The sequence below is a fragment of the Leucoraja erinacea genome, chromosome 7 (genome assembly GCF_028641065.1).
Source record: "Leucoraja erinacea ecotype New England chromosome 7, Leri_hhj_1, whole genome shotgun sequence".
NCBI lineage: Eukaryota > Metazoa > Chordata > Chondrichthyes > Rajiformes > Rajidae > Leucoraja > Leucoraja erinaceus.
In genome coordinates, this window is record NC_073383.1 from 39,506,154 (window position 1) to 39,525,507 (window position 19,354).

A 19,354-nucleotide genomic window follows, 5' to 3' on the forward strand; every position below is an offset into this window, starting at 1 on the left:
AGGTTTTTGTCAGTCTCCCTACCTGCTACCTCCGGGAACGGCACGGAAACCTTGGGTGGGGCGCAAAGTCTCCAGAGGTTTCCGTTCAGGTTTAAGGCTATGTTCTGCCAGCCCCCTGTTACGCCCGACCCGTCTCCAGTCATCACGCGTTCGGGTCGCAGTGTCCGGCCCCTGCTCTGTTCCGCACCTCGGGTTCTGGGGGGGGAGGTCCTGTAGCGACACCTGGTGGTGGACCTGGGTAGTCGAACCCTCGTGATTGGAGGAATCACATGAGCGCGGGTGGTTTTATTCGTGGGCTTTTTTTTAAACCAAAGATTAGAGAAGTATCTTTGCTTATTACTGTATTGAGTCATTCTAGCGCCACAGTGTGGATTCAACATCATGCTTTCGGCTGTCTCTATCGATTTGAGTAATCTCGTTGTTTTCGTGTTCAAAATAAAACAATTTTATTTACTCACCGTCTCGACTCGCCAAAACAGATTAAAAACAAAGCGAAAATGAAAGAAGGGCTTGCCAGGGAAAATAATCAGTTGCAACAAAACTATTTTGGCCACAATAAATGTGTGTACCTTGCAGAATCTATCGTTTCGTTTATCTTGTTTCAAAAATGCTCCCGGGGCTGTCATAATGCTTCTATTCGGCTGCTGGTGTTGGTTAACGGGGCGAAGGAGCAGAGTCTGATGAAGGGATCCGACGCGAAAGGTCGCCTACCCAGAGACGTTACCTGACCCGCTTGTGTTCTGCTGTATGTAGGAAGGAACACTAGATGCTGGTTTACGCCGAAGATAGACACAAAAAGCTGGAGTAACTCAGCGGGACAGACAGCATCTCTGGAGAGAGGGAATGGGTAACTTTCGAGACGCTTCTCCAAACCACGGACTGGTTCGAGGACGTTGCTCTAAAAGTTTCGCTATTAAAAAAACGACTTTAAATGAGCGTTTTATCTTTCTCACCGGTTCAACTTCGGTTGCGCTTTACGGAACAAATGTTTCCTTTAATCAGTGGAAAACATACTCAAAAGCTTTACAAACATGGAATACACCCTCTCAACTAAATAAAAGCCAAAATCATCAGCAGCGACCCACTGTTTCCTCGTCCACCGCTCACCTGAAGACTGCAGCGGCACAAACTGGAGTCGCCCCTGCTTTCAACCAAAGATACTAGTATCTGCTTTCAACTGAGTGAGAGGAAAAAGATCGAGCCGACCGAGTGAGTGAGTGAGTGTGCGGCGCCCGCCCGCCCGCCCGGCGCAGCGGTGGCGCCTGCGCAGTGGTGGCCTGCTGGTTGCTTCCCTCCCCCCAGCCTTCCCCTTCTCTCGCTCGGGCTGCCTTGGCCACCCCTCCCCCACCGCTCCCGCCCGCCCGCCCGCCCCTCGCAGCCCGGAGCCAGCCCGGCCAGCACAGCGAGCCAGCAACGGCAAGCCACCGCCACAGCGCCTCCACAGCACAGGCCTCCCACATCCACGGGCTCTCGTTGCAGGCGGCGCCCGGGAACAGGCGCCCTGAGCCGGGCGGCGGTTTACAAATTTAGACCGGGGATCGAGAGGTGGGTTTTATTTTTTTTTTCTTGTTTTCTTCCTTCCACGCGTGTTTATTAATTTAACATCGAGGTGATGGGGTAGGTGGGCGGAGGCCGCGCCGGCGGTGGGTGTGGGGAGAGGCGGGCCCCGCGGCCCGTTGTGGTGGGGTTTTTTATAGCTCGGGTGATTTGGCGGCCGCAGGCCGCGCGGCCTAACCACCCGGTCCGGTCCCGTCCCCTCCCCCGGGCTCCCATCCGCCTTTGTGTGCCGAGTTTCACGCCCACTGACCCTGTGGCGAGGGGCGGAGAGTCCTCGCCCGGCCTTCGGCCCGATCCAGCTGCCTTGCAAGCGCAGGCCCCGGCCGGGGCCTCGGGCGCCCCGCTGCCTGTCAGCCGGTCCATTCCCGGTTTCTATTGTTTGCAGGCCGGCGTGTGGGGGTTGCGGGTCGGAGGCAGGGCTCGGTTGCCGGCTACTTGTACGGGGGACACCCACCTCTCTCTGGCAACATTATACCGATGCCCTGCCCGCCCGGAGTTGGATGCACTCCTCACCTTCACCTGTCCCCTTCCTTCCCTCCCTCCCCTCGCTTCCTCTCAGCACAGATCTGGGTTACACACAGAGTGGTCTGGTACGATTACACACCCCTCTCCGGTTTACAGAGCAGAGCTCTCTCATATGCACATAATCCGTGGAGCTGTCCCTTACACATCTTACTGATTTAGATTCTTAAACTATGGTTTCAATAGATTCGGTTTAGCTGTGAAGTCTGTCTTATATTTGTCATCGTACATTGTGGGTAGATCTCCTTTGTAACTGTTTCCCCTTAACATTTGCAGTACTAATGCTCTGCAAAGTTCTCTTGTTTGGCTGCATAGGACATCTCGTGCATTAATACAGATTTTTATGTGTATGGATGATAGTTGCAATTAAATGCATTTCTAGCATGAATCGCCCCCTCAAGTATACTGTCATTGAACAAGATTATGGCGGAATTGCAACTTCAACTTGACCTTCTTGGTATCCATCAGTTCCATTATTGTCTTAGAATCTGTGGATCGCTTGACTTGAATGTGCTAATACTTGAGCATCTGCAGCTCGTTTGAAAGTATACAATTATAAACATTCACAACCCTTGGAATGAAGAAAATTCTTCTCATCCTCTGTCTGAAATAACCATCCCCTTATACCTGAAGATGGGATCCTAGTTCTTTACTCTGCAGCTGGATGAAGCAGTCTCTCAGCATCTGTGTAGATCTTATAGATTGTGCCCTAAGAATTGAAGGCAGATTTTTTTTCCAGCAAGGCAGAGATCATATAGAAACATATTATAGAACATATAGCGAGAGAGATTTTCATTGTAGTCGCATGTGGATCAGTAAGGGAGTGCCCTTTTTTCTATACTTGCGTAAAAGTTAAGACTTTTACTAAGAAATTGATGTTCTTTTCAGATGGGAATAGAACTCTGTGTGATTTGATTGTACAAAGAAATCTATCAAACCAGCTTTGTACTTTAATATCTAAATTGCAATGATTCAGATTTTTTTGTGACTACGTATTTATTACAAGTGTATGTTACTTGCTGCGATTTGATGGCCTTTTAATGGTGGAATAGAGTTTGATTGTTGGACTGTTACTTATTGGTGAATGAAGGTTTAGTTTATATTTAATATGTATATATTTTTCAAGTTTTCCGCCTTACCTTATTTTGTTCTTCAGAAACAGTGGTGGCAAGTCAGCCTGCCCAATTGTACTGAGGATAGTACATAGAACCCATTACAGGCTTTGTATTGTATGGGAAAACTCGAGGTTGAGAAGAATGTTTACCTAAATTTACTAGAGAAAAAGTTAGCATCTGGCTAACTGAAAGATGGTGATTGGAGTCAACTATGTTATTCCTTGTATAGGATATTTGGGAAGTGACTGAATCATGTAAGCAAATGTATTTTTTATTGAATACTTTGTTTTGAGAGTCCACCTTTCATGTCACAATGTTAATAATTTGCTGGCAAGCCACTTGTACCCTCTTAACTCTAGTTATACACTGGCTCCCTTTCATTCACGCCTCTGCCAATTGACCAAGATGTGTTGCCGACCTGTCAATGCCTCTCCATGTGGCCTTAGCTCTCCTTATCTCAGTAAGCCCTTCCAGGTCATCAATCCTGAGAAATTTTGCCGAAATTCATTTTGTGCACAACAGAACATCTCCACTTTTCATCACTCCTCCATTCAACTGCCATGCATTCTCTTCAACATTTCTCTTCCAAAGCATATTTCGGTTAATTGTGTTATCCTCTAAAGCATTCAGTATTAAAAGTTTGTTTCTTAACCCTACAGTAAGATGTTTTCATAAATTGGAGGTGCTATATAAAAGCATGTCCTAAATTCATACATTAAACATTATTTGCAAAGTGCAACAGCAGAAGTTGCCTCTGTATTTTTCATATAGTCTATATGCTACTGAACTGTCTGTAGTCTTTGGAGATATTGACCACACCATCCAAGTTGCTTTCCACCATTAGCAAATGCTTGTTTGTTTCCATTCCAAATCTGTTGCAGCAAGCGGATGGCCTGCAATGACTTTTTGCATCATTGCCTCGGGTGTCCTCCAAAGTATAATCTTTGGCCCCTTCCAATTTTCTACTTGCATGTTTTCTGTTTACAACATAAACCGTACACCAGCAACATCCATGTGTACCTTGCCATTATGGCTCATGATCTCTCCAGTCTCTTTCTGTGCCTAACTGGCATGGAATGAGCAGAAGTTTTCTCCAAATGAATATCAGGTAGGCAAGGACCCATAGGCTTTGCTTCCTAACCATTGATTCTGTCACTTTCCCAGGCAATATGCTGATGCTCAGCCAGATTGTTCAGAACTTTGGCGTCACTTTTGACCCCTATATGAGCTCTCGGCTACACATCCATGCCATCACTCAAATTTACTATTTTCATCTCCGTAACAGTGTCTGACTCTGCAGCTGTTTACCCTGTTTTCCATTACCCTCATTCATGCCATTATTGTCCCTAGTCCTGACAATTCTGCGCATTCATTGCCTGCCTTCCTTGTTCTATCATTCATAGGTTAATGGTCACCCAAAACGGGTGTTCATATCCTGGAAACCATACCAAGTTACCCCCCCCCCGTGCAAGCGACTTACACTGACGTCCCGATCAGTGACAAATTAATTGTTAAATTCTTACTCATTTTAGCTCCCCTCTGGCCACCTTCCTTCTCCAAAGGGCTCAATGAGATTACAGAACCAAAGCCCTTTGATAAATACTGGAGTAACTTTGCGGGCCAGGCAGCATCTCTGAAGAAAAGGAATGGGTGACGTTTCGGGTCGAGACTCTTCTTCAGACTCCAACATTTTGTGTCTACCTTCGATTTAAACCAGTATCTGCAGTTCTTTCCTACACCCTTTGATAAATAAATGCTTCTCCATTTTGAGTCTCTTAAGCACCCCCCTGATTTTAATTGATTCACTCTAGTTCAGCGCTTTCAGCTTCCAAGAAATTTCTGTCCTTAACCGTACTATTTTTCTTCTTTTGAGATGTCCCTCAAACTCTTTGTTCAAACTTTAATCATCCATCCTAACATCTCATGTTGCTCATTTACAAATTTAGTTTCACATGGCTACTTTGAAGCCCTTCAGAATGTTTTAACTTGTTAGTAGCACCATATATATATAAGTAATTCAAACCATTGACAGCTGCATTTCACTATTTCCTCGCTTGTGGCCGTTACCCTTAAAATTTTGCATAAAGATATGATGTTAAGTAGCTGGAATGTAATGTGGAAAAATGTGAGGTCACCCGCTTCTGTGTAGAAACAGAAAAACTGTATTCTTAAAAAGGTGATGAATTGGTCAGGTTGATGGGTTCAATGGACCAGAGTATGTTTGTACACAGGTTACTGAAAGCCAATGATACAAGAGCATTACTTGACAAGGAAGGTAAAAAGTATGTCATCCTTTATTACAAGAGGATTTGAACGCTGGAGTACAAAGATTGTACTGAGATTATGTGGGACCACGGTGAGACTGCACCTCAAGTAATGTGTAGAAACCAGGAATTGCAGATGCTGGTTTATTTTAAAATAAAGACACAAAGTGCTGGAATATCTCAGCGGATCAGGCAGCTTGCCCTGGAGAACATGAATAGGTGATGTTTCAGGTCAGGACCCTTCTTTAGACAGTCAGACACAGGGTCCTGACCCAAAAGTCACCTGTACATGTATTCCAGGGATGCTGTCTGACCTGCAGAGTTACTCCAGCACTAGGTGTCTTTTTTGTTTGTACTTGTCCTAGGAGTGCAGTGGAGGTTCATCGTACTGGTTCCAGGGATGGAGAACTTGCCGCTTGAGGGGCGATTGAGTGGTTTAAGTCTAGAGTTCAGAAGATTGAGAGGTGTATTTCAGATATGATGTTTTATCCTGAACAAGGCTCGTAGTCTCAGAATAAGGGGGCAGCTGTTTAGGAATAAGATGAGAAATGTCTTCACTCAGAGGATGGTGATCTTTATAATTGTTTACCCTGGATGGCTTTGGCTGCTTATTTATTGATAATAATAATAATAAATACTTTATTAATCCCCTTTTCAGGGGAAATTCAGATATTCTTGCAGTACACTAATAAAAATACAACATAGCATTGAAGAAGAAGTTTAACATTAAAACATAAAAACATGATGGCATTCAAAATCAAAATTGATAGCTCATAATTTTCAAGGAATTGAGGAATATGGGATAATGCAGGAATATTGTGTTAAGGTAGAAGGTAGCCAAATGGCCTATTGCTCTGAGTACTTATGTTATTGGCAGATTGGATATGAAATTGTGAAGAACAGTTATGCATCAGTTTTATATCCTTGAATGTTTGATGCTGTTCATGTATTGGGTGCTGAAATTAAAGAATGCAGTGGATAACACTCTAGTATGTATATGTGGTCTTGTATGTATAAGTGCTGAGATGTGGTTTACTGCTTGAATGTTTCCCATAAAGTGAGTTCCTGATCTGCGTTAGTCTGTAGATTGACAGGGGGGTGGGGTGGGGGGTGCACTGATGGTCACTAGGGGAAGGAGGTGAGTGGGGAAAATTAAATGCTGCCCTTTGCCCTATAAAGAAATATGCAAAAATTAACTTGGAAAACACTTGCGAGCTAAGCATACATGGTTACAAATACTGTAGATGAATCTAAATATGGAACTGAAGTGGATTTGACAATTCCCACTATTTTGTTTTATCCAGGGGTTTGTACGGAGTGAGATATTATATACATATTTATGATTGATTTTAATCCTTGTTCCATTTTGGCAGATCTTCAAAGGGCTATGATAGAATGGAAAGGATGTAAATCCAGCAATGGAATGATGGTCTGAATTGTCTTTGACTTGTATGGTTCCCTGGTTGGACATCGTTCCATTACACAATAGGTTAGATTTCTCAATTGGGACAGTTCATATTGTACTATGCATATTGGCACTCAACTGGCAGCTGATTTCTCTGAGTCCTAGGAGGAAGCTAACACAATAGACAATAGGTGCAGGAGTAGGCCATTCGGCCCTTCGAGCCAGCACTGCCATTTAATGTGATCGTGGCTGATCATCCACAATCAGTACCCCATTCCTGTCTTCTCCCCATATCCCTGGACTCTGCTATCTTTAAGAGCTGTATCTAACTTTCTTGAAAGCATCCAGAGAACCGGTTACCGCCCTCTGAGGCAGAGAATTCCACAGACTGACAACTCTCTGTGTGTAAAGGTATTTGCTCATCTCTGTTCTAAATGGCTTACCCCTTATTCTTAAACTATGGCCCCTGGTTCTGGACTCTCCCAACATCGGGAACGCGTTTTCTGCCTCTTGCATGTCCAAACCATTAATAAGTTAATTAATAAACTTTATTTCGGACCCAAGGTCCAGACAAGGGACAACATTACATAAAAATACATTGCATATAAAAACACCATAAAATACATATTAAATCTTAGTATATCACTTCTAAAAACATCATAAATTATATACTAAAAAAAAGAACAATACATGATTTAAAATCCAGAATAAAAAAGAAAGATCAGTGTCCTATAATGAGACGATGATACCAGTGTCTCCACAACCGGGATTCGTAGCATGTAGTGCTAAACCTTATGTTTGACAAAGCCACGATATTTACATTTTTAGTCATTTATCCTGCAAATGAATTTATACATATGATCTCTTAGGATGGAAACATAGAAAATAGGTGCAGGAGGAGGCCATTCGACCCTTCGAGCCAGCACCGCCATTCATTGCGATCATGGCTGATCGTCCCCAATCAATAACCCGTGCCTGCCTTCTCCCCATATCCCTTGACTCTACTAGCCCCTAGAGCTCTATCTAACTCTCTTAAATACATCCAGTTATTTGGCCTCCACTGCCTTCCACAAATTCACAACTCTCTGGGTGAAAAGGTTTTTTCTCACCTCAGTCTTAAATGGCCTCCCCTTTATTCTAAGACTGTGGTCCCTGGTTCTGGACTCGCCCAACATTGGGAACATTTTTCCTGCATCTAGCTTGTCCAGTCCTTTTATAATTTTATATGTTTTTATAAGATCCCCCTCATCCTTCTAAACTCCAGTGAATACAAGCCTAGTCTTTTCAATCTTTCCTCATATGACAGTCCCGCCATCCCAGGGATCAATCTTGTGAACCTATGCTGCACTGCCTCAATTACAAGGATGTCCTTCCTCAAATTAGGAGACCAAAACTGTATGCAATACTCCAGATGTGGTCTTACCAGCGCCCTATACAACTGCAGAAGAACCTCTCTACTCCGATACTGAAATCATCTTGTTATGAAGGCCAACATTCCATTAGTTTTCTTCACTGCCTGCTATACCTGCACGCCAACCTTCAGTGACCGGTGTACAAGGACACCCAGGTGTTGCTGTACCTCCCCCTTACCTAACCTAACCCCATTGAGATAATAATCTGCCCCCTTGTTTTTGCCACCAAAGTGGATAAACTCACATTTATCTATATTATATACTACATCTGCCCACTCACTCAAGCTGTCAAGGTCACCCTGCAACCTCCTAACATCCTCATCACAGTTCACACTGCCACCCAGCTTTGTGTCATCCGCAAACTTGCTAGTGTTGTTCCTAATTCCCTCTTCCAAATCATTAATATATATGGTAAACAGTTGCGGCCCGAACACCGATCCTTGCGGCACTCCACTCGCCACTGCCTGCCATTCTGAAAATGATCCGTTCACTCCTACTCTTTGCTTCTTGTCCGCCAACCAATTTTCTATCCATGTCAACATTCTACCCCCAATACCATGTACTCTAATTTTAGTCACCAGTCTCCCGTGCGGGACCTTATCAAAGGCTTTCTGAAAGTCTACATACTCTACATCCACTGGCTCCCCTTCATCCATTTTACTTGTCACATCCTCAAAAAGGATCCTCATAGCTTCTAAAGTACTGACTCCTGCAGTCATAAACATGTTACTAGCACTACACCATCTAGGTTTCCTTAGCAGTGTTCTCATGGCATCATTATAGGCCACCTTTAGCCTCTGCAAACTTGTCTTTCTGTAGTTTGACCACAGGTGCGCCGTATAGAGTGGTGTGTAATATGCTCTAAACACGCCATCTTCAATACATCGGTACACATCAGGAAATTTTAGACATTTATCCTCTTTGGTTCTACAAACCATAACAGCACTCTAACAAGCATTATATTTAATATCATGTTCCACACCATACACAGAACATATAGTAAGGAGCTGCTGGAGACCAGCGCTAGATGGACTAAAAACCACAAGATCATTTGCATACATAATATGGTTCACTAAAATATTACCAATAATGCACCCAGTATTACAGGCTTTCAATTGCTTGGACATATCATCTATATAAAGATTAAAAAGGACTGGGGGCAAAATTCCCCCTTGTCTAACACCATTGCTAACCCCAAATGGGGCTGAGACCCAATTGCCCTATTTTATTTGCATAGTCTGGTAGGCATTCAAGTAAGCCAGAATTCTCACAATGTTTTTAGGCACCCCCCTTTGACTCAATTTAACAAACAACTTTCTATGATTAACATGATCAAAGGCTTTGGAAGCACATATGAATTGAAAAGTTTTTGCCTTTATTTGTTTACAATCTGCTTTAGGGCATATATGCACAAGTCAATGCCATGTTTAGCTTTAAAACCAAACTGGTTATCTGTGGAGTTAAACTCATTTACACTATCCAGCAGAATTCTTTCTAAGACTTTTGACAATATGCTGGCTAAAGCTATGGGCCTGTAATTATTTAGGCTGCCTGCTCTACCAGCTTTGTCCTTAATGACCGGCACTAGCAGAATGGACAACATTGAGACAGGTAACAAGCCATGAATCATAAACCAGTAAAGCAAATAGCAAGGATAGGAGCTATCCTCATGTTCACATACTTAAGATGTTCAGCAGAAATATGATTCAAGCCACTTGCTTTGTTGTTGGACAGCTTGTTCATGGCATGATACACCTCATGTGATATAATCACCATTGAGTCATTACTCTCAATATTGTTCACCTATACAAATCACCTTGGACACAGTTGAATAAAGTACTATAATGTTGTCGCCATAACTCCGCGATATTAGCTGTTCCGGAGATTCCATCTACAGTGCATGGTAGAGATGTTTTGCAACTGTTAAGAGCTCGCATTTCTTTCCAAAAAACAGTATCATTGTTACTTAGCAGCAGCTTAGCCATGGAATCAGCCCTCATAGCTTGCTCATTTTTATAGATGAAACGGACAGCATACTTATCTTACATTCGTGAGCTTCTTGTACTCAAACACAGACCCCTGTCTGGGTCTACCTGCCATAGCCCATGATTTAGTGGCTTCACGGGCTTCAGTATGATACTCAGCTACATACTTATTCCAGCCAGGCCTGATGTTATGTGTCTTATTTTTATGCTTGCAGTAGGGCTTACTGCCTACATATAAAGTGCTTACTATATCATTATACATGGAGCAGATATATCTCCTATGCTTCATATCCTTACAATTAACATTACTACACATCATTGCATCTTTAGGTAGTTGAATATTGCTTAAGGATTTATCTGTATGGGCATAATAGGCTAAGATGTCTTCCTTTGTGAGGGTTGACCAATCCAGTTTTTCTGTGTTAAAGCTATTTCTATCTCTGGACACCACAGGTAGGTGTTCAACATTTATTGTTATAGCAGCAGATAACTGATCAGTCATTGCTGCCCCATACAAAATGCTCATACACCCCAATGAGGCATGTGCATCAGCTGTACTAATACAGTGGTCCAGCCACACTGCCACCCAGCTTTGTGTCATCTGCAAATTTGCTAATGTTACTTTGAATCCGTTCATCTAAATCATTGATGTATATTGTAGATGGCTGCGGTCCCAGCACCGAGCCGTGCAGTACCCCACTGGTCACTGTCTGCCATTCTGAAAGGGACCCGTTAATCCCTACTCTTTGTTTCCTGTCTGCCAACCAATTTTCTATCCGTGTCAGCACCCTACCCCCAATACCATATGCTCTAATTTTGCCCACTAATCTCCTATGCGGGACCTTATCAAATGCTTTCTGAAAGTCCACTACATCCATTGGCTCTCGCTTGTCCATTTTCATAGTTACATCCTCAAAATATTCCAGAAGATTAGATAAGCATGATTTACCCTTCGTAAATCCATGCCAACTACTGCTACTGCTATCCAAATGTGCTGCTATTTCATATTTTTAAATTGACTCCAGCATCTTCCCCAAAACCAATATTAGGCTAACTGGTCTATAAACACCTTCTGCTTTGTTACAGAATAGCATCACAAATTGAATCATTCATTTTGTCTTCAATATTTCTTCATAATTTATATTTATGGCACCTGCCACATTATTTATGCCACATAAATAAACTTGTGTTTTCCTGTCACATCACCAAGTTAAGATGAGAGGGTTTTGCTGGGATATTTATCTGTCTTTTTGAGGTGGTCGAACATGTATCAATGTATTCCTGTGCTTGAACTGGAATTGTCTCGCCTAGATGCAGTTCCTTCCTCCCTTGGTGATGATAGGGTTCTGTTTTTGTGAACTGTTCGTAACCTCGACAATTTGCAAGTTGGAAACGAGGGCGCGAACTGAGTTCCCACACGGCTGAAGATGCCTGCAGCCCTGCCACGGGTGGCAAATTCCCAAATACTAATTTCTATGTATGGGCGGTCCATAGGTCGGCTGTTCATAACTTCGCAAGAAACTGTTTGTTTAACAGTCTATTGGCACAGGCGGAACATGGGAATTTTGGACGAGAGCTCGGTGTGCACGAAAAATGTCAGGTCTTGAATCTCGATTGGGTGGTCTGGAACATGACCTAGATATGTCCAGTAATTTGATTTGTTGAATCACAATTTTGAATTTTTCAATTTGGCGTCAGCCTGGACTACTTTTCGAGGAAAAGAGTCTATTTCCACCATGCTTTCTTAGGTAGCCTATTTCAATGTAATGTCCCCTTGCTCTGGCATCTCTCCCAGAAGAAAAAACACACTCCCTTCTGAGAACAAGCGAGAGCTGCAGCATGAGAGAAGCTTTATATGATGCGCAGTATTCTGCTATTGAGAACTTGGTACTCTTCACTGGCTTGTCAATAAGCAGGATTTTTGTAAAATACTTTAAAATGCACAGGCATATGGCGTGGCAGCTTTGTGTGTGGAAGTGTTAAGGGAAAACAGCAGAGAATACTAGGAGCTGCTGCATTTGGTTCCTTGCTCTAATTTTTGATTTTGTGCAATACAGTAGCAGCAACACTAATTGGTGTTAGTGTAGTGTCAAGAAAAGACGGAACAATATTACTTTGCTTCTTTTCTTCCAAAATTGATTTGAGCCCTGTTCATCTGGGCCAGACTCCCATTATCCATACCAAATAAACATACAAAGTCCAGTTCACAAGTAAGTTCTGATAAGAGTTTCAACCTGAAGTGTCAACAATCCCTCGACCTCCACAGTTGCTGTCTGGCTTGCTAAGATCGTACAGGAGTTTGTTTTCTGTTCACTCCACTGTTCAGAACTTGCTGAATTATACAGAATATTGTCAAGAAGTTTTAAAATTTGCATTCTATCCAATGGCATTTGGAATGGCCTTTATACTCCCACTCCCCCTGAATCAAAATTGAATTGCCTGAGGTTGAAGAAGTTAATTATAACTGACATCTCATGGTCCTGGTTTTAATTGCTCCATTTTTACCCTTTCAGCTACTCTAGCCCAGAGCTCCGAAATTGCCTCCGTAACCCTCCTTTAAAGTGCTTCTTACAAACTGACCAAACATGAGCATCTTCCTAATATTTGCTTGTGGGCAGGATATTGAATTTTGAGTATTAATGTAAAACACCTCAAGACATTTCAGAATCAAAGATCATTTATAAACAGACACAAAATGCTGGAGTAACTCAGCGGGACAGGCAGCATCTCTGAAGAGAAATGGGTGACATTTCGGGTCAAGACCCATCTTCAGACTGAGAGTCAGGGGAGAGGGAGATATGGAAGGGTAAGGTGTGAAAATGTCAGATCAAAGCAAATGCTGATCAAAGAAATGTAGAATGGTTCATTTTTATCTGAGGGGACAATGAGGCATAACATTAATCTGGATGATAGTGAAACTGGTCGGAGAACTAGGGTGGGGGAGGGACAGAGAGAGAGAGAGAGGGAAATCAAGGGTTATTTGAAGTTAGAGAAGTCAATATTCATACCGCTGGGTTATAAAGCTGCCCAAGTGCAATATAATGTGCTGTTCCTCCAATTTGCATTGGGCGTCTTTCTGACAGTGGAGTAGTATATGTATATATGTGTATAGTATATAGTGAATGGAAGTTGCTTTTACTGACGAAGATTACTTGTACATTAGTGGAAGTGATATTTCTGACTGTTCTGTGTCCACGTCCTATAAGCTTAAAACATATTGTGGATTTTATTTCACTCTTCAAGACATCCCAAAGCTATATAACCATATAACTAGATAACAATTACAATAATAATAATAATAATACATTTTATTTATGGGTGCCTTTCAAGAGTCTCAAGGACACCTTACAAAAATTTAGCAGGTAGAGGAAAAACATGTAAGGGGAATTAAATAGTAGAGACATGACTAGTACACAAAGTAAATACAGAATTCAATACAAAACACAGTATGAGGCAATTAATGCACAGATGAAAAGGGACGGCACGTGGGGCTAAGGATAGGCAGAGGTGAAGAGATGGGTCTTGAGGCGGGACTGGAAGATGGTGAGGGACACGGAATTGCGGATCAGCTAGGGAAGGAAGTTCCAGAGCCTGGGAGCTGCCCTGGAGAAGGCTCTGTCCCCATAACTGCGGAGGTTGGACTTGTGGATGGAGAGGAGACCAGCTGATGTGGATCTGAGGGACCGTGAGGGTTGATAGGGGGAGAGGAGGTCAGTGAGATATGGGGGGGGCCAGATGGTGGAGGGCTTTGTAGGTGAGGATCAGGATTTTGTAGGTGATCCGGTGGGAGATGGGAAGCCAGTGAAGTTGTTTGAGGACTGGAGTGATGTGATGCCAGGATTTGGTATGGGTGATGAGTCGGGCGGCTGCGTTCTGGACCAGTTGGAGTCGGTTGATGTAGGTGGAGCTGATGCCAAGGAGAAGTGAGTTGCAATAGTCCAGTCGGGAGGAGATGAAGGCATGGATGAGTCTTTCAGCAGCGGGCGGTGTGAGAGAGGGTCTGAGTTTGGCGATGTTGCGGAGATGAAAGAAGGAGGTTTTAATGACATGGCGGATGTGAGGCTCAAGGGAGAGGGTGGAATCAAAGATCACGCCAAGGTTGCGGGCCTGGGGAGATGGGGAGACAGTGGTGCCGTCGATGGTGAGAGTGGGGTTATTGATTTTGTTGAGTGTGGCTTTGGAGCCTATGAGGAGGAATTCTGTCATATCGCTGTTGAGTTTGAGGAAATTATGTTGCATCCAGGTTTTTATAGCTGACAGACAGGAGTTGATATGGGAGAGGGGGGGGGGGGTGTGGGGGGGGATTTGGTGCCAAGGTAGATCTGTTGTCATCAGCGTAACAGTGGAAGTCCAGATTGAAGTGGCGGAGTATCTGACCAAGGGGGAGGATGTAGATGATGAAGAGGAGGGGGCCGAGTACGGAGCCTTGGGAACGCCCTGAGTGACTGTGGCTGTAGCAGAGGTGTGGTTGTGGAGAGAGATGAAGTGGGATCTGTTGGAAAGGTAGGAACGGAGCCAGCTGAGTGCAGAGCCTTCAATGCCGAGGTCTTTGAATCTGGTGAGCAGGATGTTATGGTTCACTGTATCGAAGGCTGCGCTCAGGTCGAGGAGGATGAGGATGTTGAGGGAACCAGTGTCAGCAGAGGTGAGGAGGTCGTTGAGGACTTTGAGGAGAGCAGTTTCTGTGCTATGGAGGGGGCGAAAGCCAGATTGGAGGGGTTCAAGTACGTTATACGCAAGGAGGTGGGAATGAAGTTGCGACGCAACGATACGCTCCAGGGTTTTTGAAAGAAAGGGGAGGTTTGAGATTGGCCGGTAGTTAATGAGAGAGGAGGGATCAAGACCAAGTTTCTTTAAGATTGGTGTAACAGCAGCAGTTTTGAAAGCGGAGGGGACAATTCCTTGGGACAATGAGGAGGTGAAGAGATTAGTGAGGTAGGGGCAGAGAACGGGGAGGCAGGACTTCAACAGGGGAGAGGGTCGAGGGAGCAGGTAGTGGGTTTGGAAGAGCTGATGAGTTTGGAGATTTCAATAGGGGTGACCAGGTCAAACTGGGAGAGGAAGCAGTGTGGAGGAGGGGTAAGGAGGTCAGTGGAGATGTTGAAAGGAGGGGCCTTGGTAGGTGGTGGAGTAGATGCTGGGGAGTCGGGTACAGCGGATAAAGATTGATAGATGGTGCTGATTTTATCAGCGAAAAAATGGAGGAATGAGTTGCAGAGATCCGGAGTAGAGGTAGGAAGAGTGTTGGCTCGAGGCTTGAGGAGGTTGCCCACTGTGGAGAAGAGGGTTCTGTGGTTTAGGCAGGGATCGGTGAATATGGAGGAGAGGTAGGCAGATTTTGCAGCAATGAGAGCATCTTTGTAGTCAGTGAGGTGGAGTTTGTAAGCTTCAAGGTGGACTGTGAGAGATGATTTATTTGTAAGTCGTTCGAGTTGGCGACCAGTCTGTTTCAGTTTACGAAGTGCAGGTGTGTACCAGGGTGAAGATGTGTTGAAAGTTACGGTTCTTGTTTTGAGGGGGGCCAGAGTGTTGAGGGAGGTAGACAAGGTGGAGTTGAGATGGTTTGTGAGATCATCAGGTGAGATGGGGGTTGAGTCCAGGGGGAGAGTGGTGGAGAGCAGGTCAGAGAGATGGTGGGGATCAATGGATTTTAGATTACGGAAGATGATTTCTCGGAGGAAGCGGGGGCGAGGTGTCAGAGAAGGGATGGTGAACCGTATAAGCTTATGATCAGAGAGGGGGAAGAGGCAAGGATGGAGGTCGAGTACCAGTTGATTTGTGGAGCAGACCAGGTCAAGGATGTGACCTTTGTCATGGGTGGGAAAGGTGACGTGCTTACTGAGAGAGAAGTTGTCCAGTAAAAAGGCGAATTCAGATGCGAGCTTGCAGGTGGGAGAGTCCATGTGAATATTTAAGTCACCAAGTAGCAGCAGACCTGGGGAGAGGGATGAGGCAAGTGTGAGGAGTTCAGTGAAGTCAGATAGGAAGGAGGGGTTTGGTTTAGGTGGCCGGTAAATGAGGATGACTGTCATGGAGGAAAGGGCTTTGAAGGCGAGGAATTCAAATGATGCTACTTGGGGGGAGGTGAGTTCAGTGATATGAAAATTCTGGTTGAAAATAACAGCGAGGCCACCTCCATGGCGGGAGGGGCGGGGCTTGGAAATGTAATTAAATCCAGTTGGGGATGTTTGATTGAGGGAGAAGAAGACATTGGGTTGTTGCCAGGTCTCAGTGAGCAGAAGGAAGTCCAGAGTGTTGTCAAGGATTAGTTCATGGAGGGCAAGGGCTTTGTTGTTGAGAGACCTGGTGTTGAGGAGGGCAAAGTTGGCATGGTGAGAGGGTGGAGGGATGGGGCAGGCTGGAGAGATCTGAGGTTGTCCCGGTTGACAGTGTGTGCGGTCAGCTGGGATGGGGGGTGACGTGAGTGAGGGGGGGCAGAGCGTGGTAGTGAGCAGATGGATGGAATGGAATGTCCGTGGTTGAAGCAAACAAGCCTGCGCCGAGAGCCTCTGTGGATGAAACGGGGTCGACACAGAAGTCCAAGCTGTTCAATGACCTGGGTGCAGGATGGGATGTGGTTGTTGCAGAAACCAGTCATCTGCAGAGTTGAGTATTTGAGCATGATGGTGAGGGTGCAGAGAGGTGTTCAGCGGTGCAGGTGCAGGTGGAGAGAGTATCCAGCGTATCCAGTATCCAGTATTACAGCACGGAAACAGGCCATCTCGGCCCTACAAGTCCGTGCCGAACAATTATTTTCCCCTAGTCCCATCTACCCGCACTCAGAGAACCCTCCATTCCCATCCCATCCATGTACCTATCCAATTTATTTTTAAATGATAAAATCGAACCTGCCTCCACCACATCCACTGGAAGCTCATTCCACACAGCTACCATTCTAGTAAAGAAGTTCCCACATGTTACCCCTAAACCTCTGTCCCTTAATTCTGAAGTCATGTCCTCTTGTTTGAATCTTCCCTACTCTCAATGGGAAAAGCTTGTCCACGTCAACTCTGTCTATCCCTCTCATCATTTTAAAGACCTCTATCAAGTCCCCCCTTAACCTGCAGCGCCCCAGAGAATAAAGACCTAACTTATTCAACCTTTCTCTGTAACTTAGTTGCTGAAACCCAGGCAACATATATAGTATAGTATAATAAATATAGTAAAACTGTATAGCAAATGAAGCACGCTTTGTTGTAATGTGGGAAATGCTTCAACCAGACTCTGCACGTCAAAGACACAGCAGCATTGTGATTGTGACCTAATCATCTGTTTTACAGCTATGTGGGATAACAAACAAAAAATGGCCAACATGTTAGGGAGAAACTCCCTGTTGTTCTTCTCAAATTATTGCCTGGGAGTGTTAACTTTCAGGCTAGGAACTTTCAGGCTAGTAATCCCTTTCCATGATGGAGCTCGGAAGAGAGCGCTTACTTCAGAAACTTGGTGATAGTCATGCTGTTGAGGTAGCCAGCTGATCTAATTGGGGCCTCAATGCCAGAGGATGTTGGTCGGGGTGAAGGCATGACATTGGCTCACTTGTCCTTTCCTTAAATTTAAAGGATTTTATGGAGATAGTTAATGGTTATTGATCTCTCAGAATTATATTAAATAGTGTTAATGCCCACGGACCACATAACAGCAACAGCCTGGTTACATGCACAACCTGATTGTTTTTTGAAGACATGACCAAAAAGGTTGATGAGGGCAGAGCTGTAGATGTTGTATACATGGATTTCAGTAAGGCATTCATCAAGGTTCTGCATGATAGGCTGATCATGGGATCCAAGGAGAGATAGCTGAATGGATAGCAAATTGGCTTCATGGTTGGAAGCAGAGGGTGATGGTGGAAGGTTGCTACTTGGACTGGTGGCCTGTGACTCGGGGTTCGGTGCCTGGCCTGTTACTGTTTGTCATCTATATCAATGATTTGGATGAGAACATACAGGGCAAGATTAACAAGTTTGCTGATGATACAAAAGTGGGTGGTTTTGCAGATAGTGAAGATGGTTGTGAAAGATTGCAGCAGGATCTTGATCGATTGGCCAGGCAGGCTGAGGAATGGTTGATGGAATTTAATACAGAGAAATGTGAGGTGTTGCATTTTGGGATGTCTAACAAGGGACCAGTGAATGGTAGGCCTCTGGGTAGTGTTATAGAGAAGAGTGATCTAGGAGTGCAGGTGCATGGTTCCTTGAAGGTCGAGTCGTAGGTAGATAAGGTGGTCAAAAAGGCTTTTGGCACAATGGCTTTCATCAGTGGGAGTATTGAGTAGGATGGGTCTTTATTCCTTGTAGTGTAGGAGGATGAGGGGTGATCTTTCCAAGGTGTATAAAATCATGAGAGTAGGCCCGGTAGATGCACAGAATCTCTTGCCCAGAGTAAGCAAATCAAGGACCAGACATAGGTTCAAGATGAAGGGGAAAATATTTAATAGGAATCTGAGGGTTAACCTTTTCACACAAAGGGTGGTGGGTGTATCAACCAAACTGTCAGAGGAGGTACTTGAGGCTGGGTCTATCCCAACTGTTTAAGAAACATTTAGACAGGTACATGGATAGAACAAGTTTGAAGGGATATGGACCAAGCGCAGGCAGGTGGGAGTATTGTAGCTGGGACATGTTGGCCGGAATGGGCAAGTTATTTCCACATGGTATCACAATATGACTGTAAAAATAAATGTGTCAATGGGGAGATAGAGTTTGGGGACAAGAAAGTTTTAGGCTTGCAATAACAATGTTGTTCTCTTTCAAGGTTTTCCAAAATAAAGGTGTTTTTAACAGCTATACGTTTATTTTTGTTATTGCAAACTAAAAATACGAAAGGCGTTTTGTTACAATATAAAGTATCATTGCACGTGTCAATTGCTTGTCAATTCCAATGACCTCCGGTGAAACTGAAAAACTGTTCTTAAGAGAAAATGGTGCATGATTACTACAAGGAGGATACATGGAAAGTTTTTTCCCCCTCAGACTTTCTTTCCCAAAGAAAGCTTTTTTTCTGTTTGTCAGTCTCCAAAGTGGTTCTCTGGTTCATGGTCAAAGTCATGTTATAACCAATTTGGCCCATGTATTACCAATAATGTTCCTCAATT

At 44.2% G+C, this 19,354-nt stretch overlaps 1 protein-coding gene across 2 annotated transcripts in view; it reads left to right on the forward strand.

Moving 5' to 3' along the window:
* The first annotated feature begins 1,334 nt into the window (after nt 1–1,334).
* ino80db (INO80 complex subunit Db) overlaps nt 1,335–19,354 on the forward strand; it is a 104,099-nt gene continuing 86,079 nt past the window's right edge. For both annotated transcript variants that reach the window (XM_055638333.1, XM_055638332.1), the window contains exon 1: nt 1,335–1,545. The gene's annotated coding sequence lies outside the window, so the exon portion shown is untranslated. The remainder of the gene's footprint in view (nt 1,546–19,354) is intronic.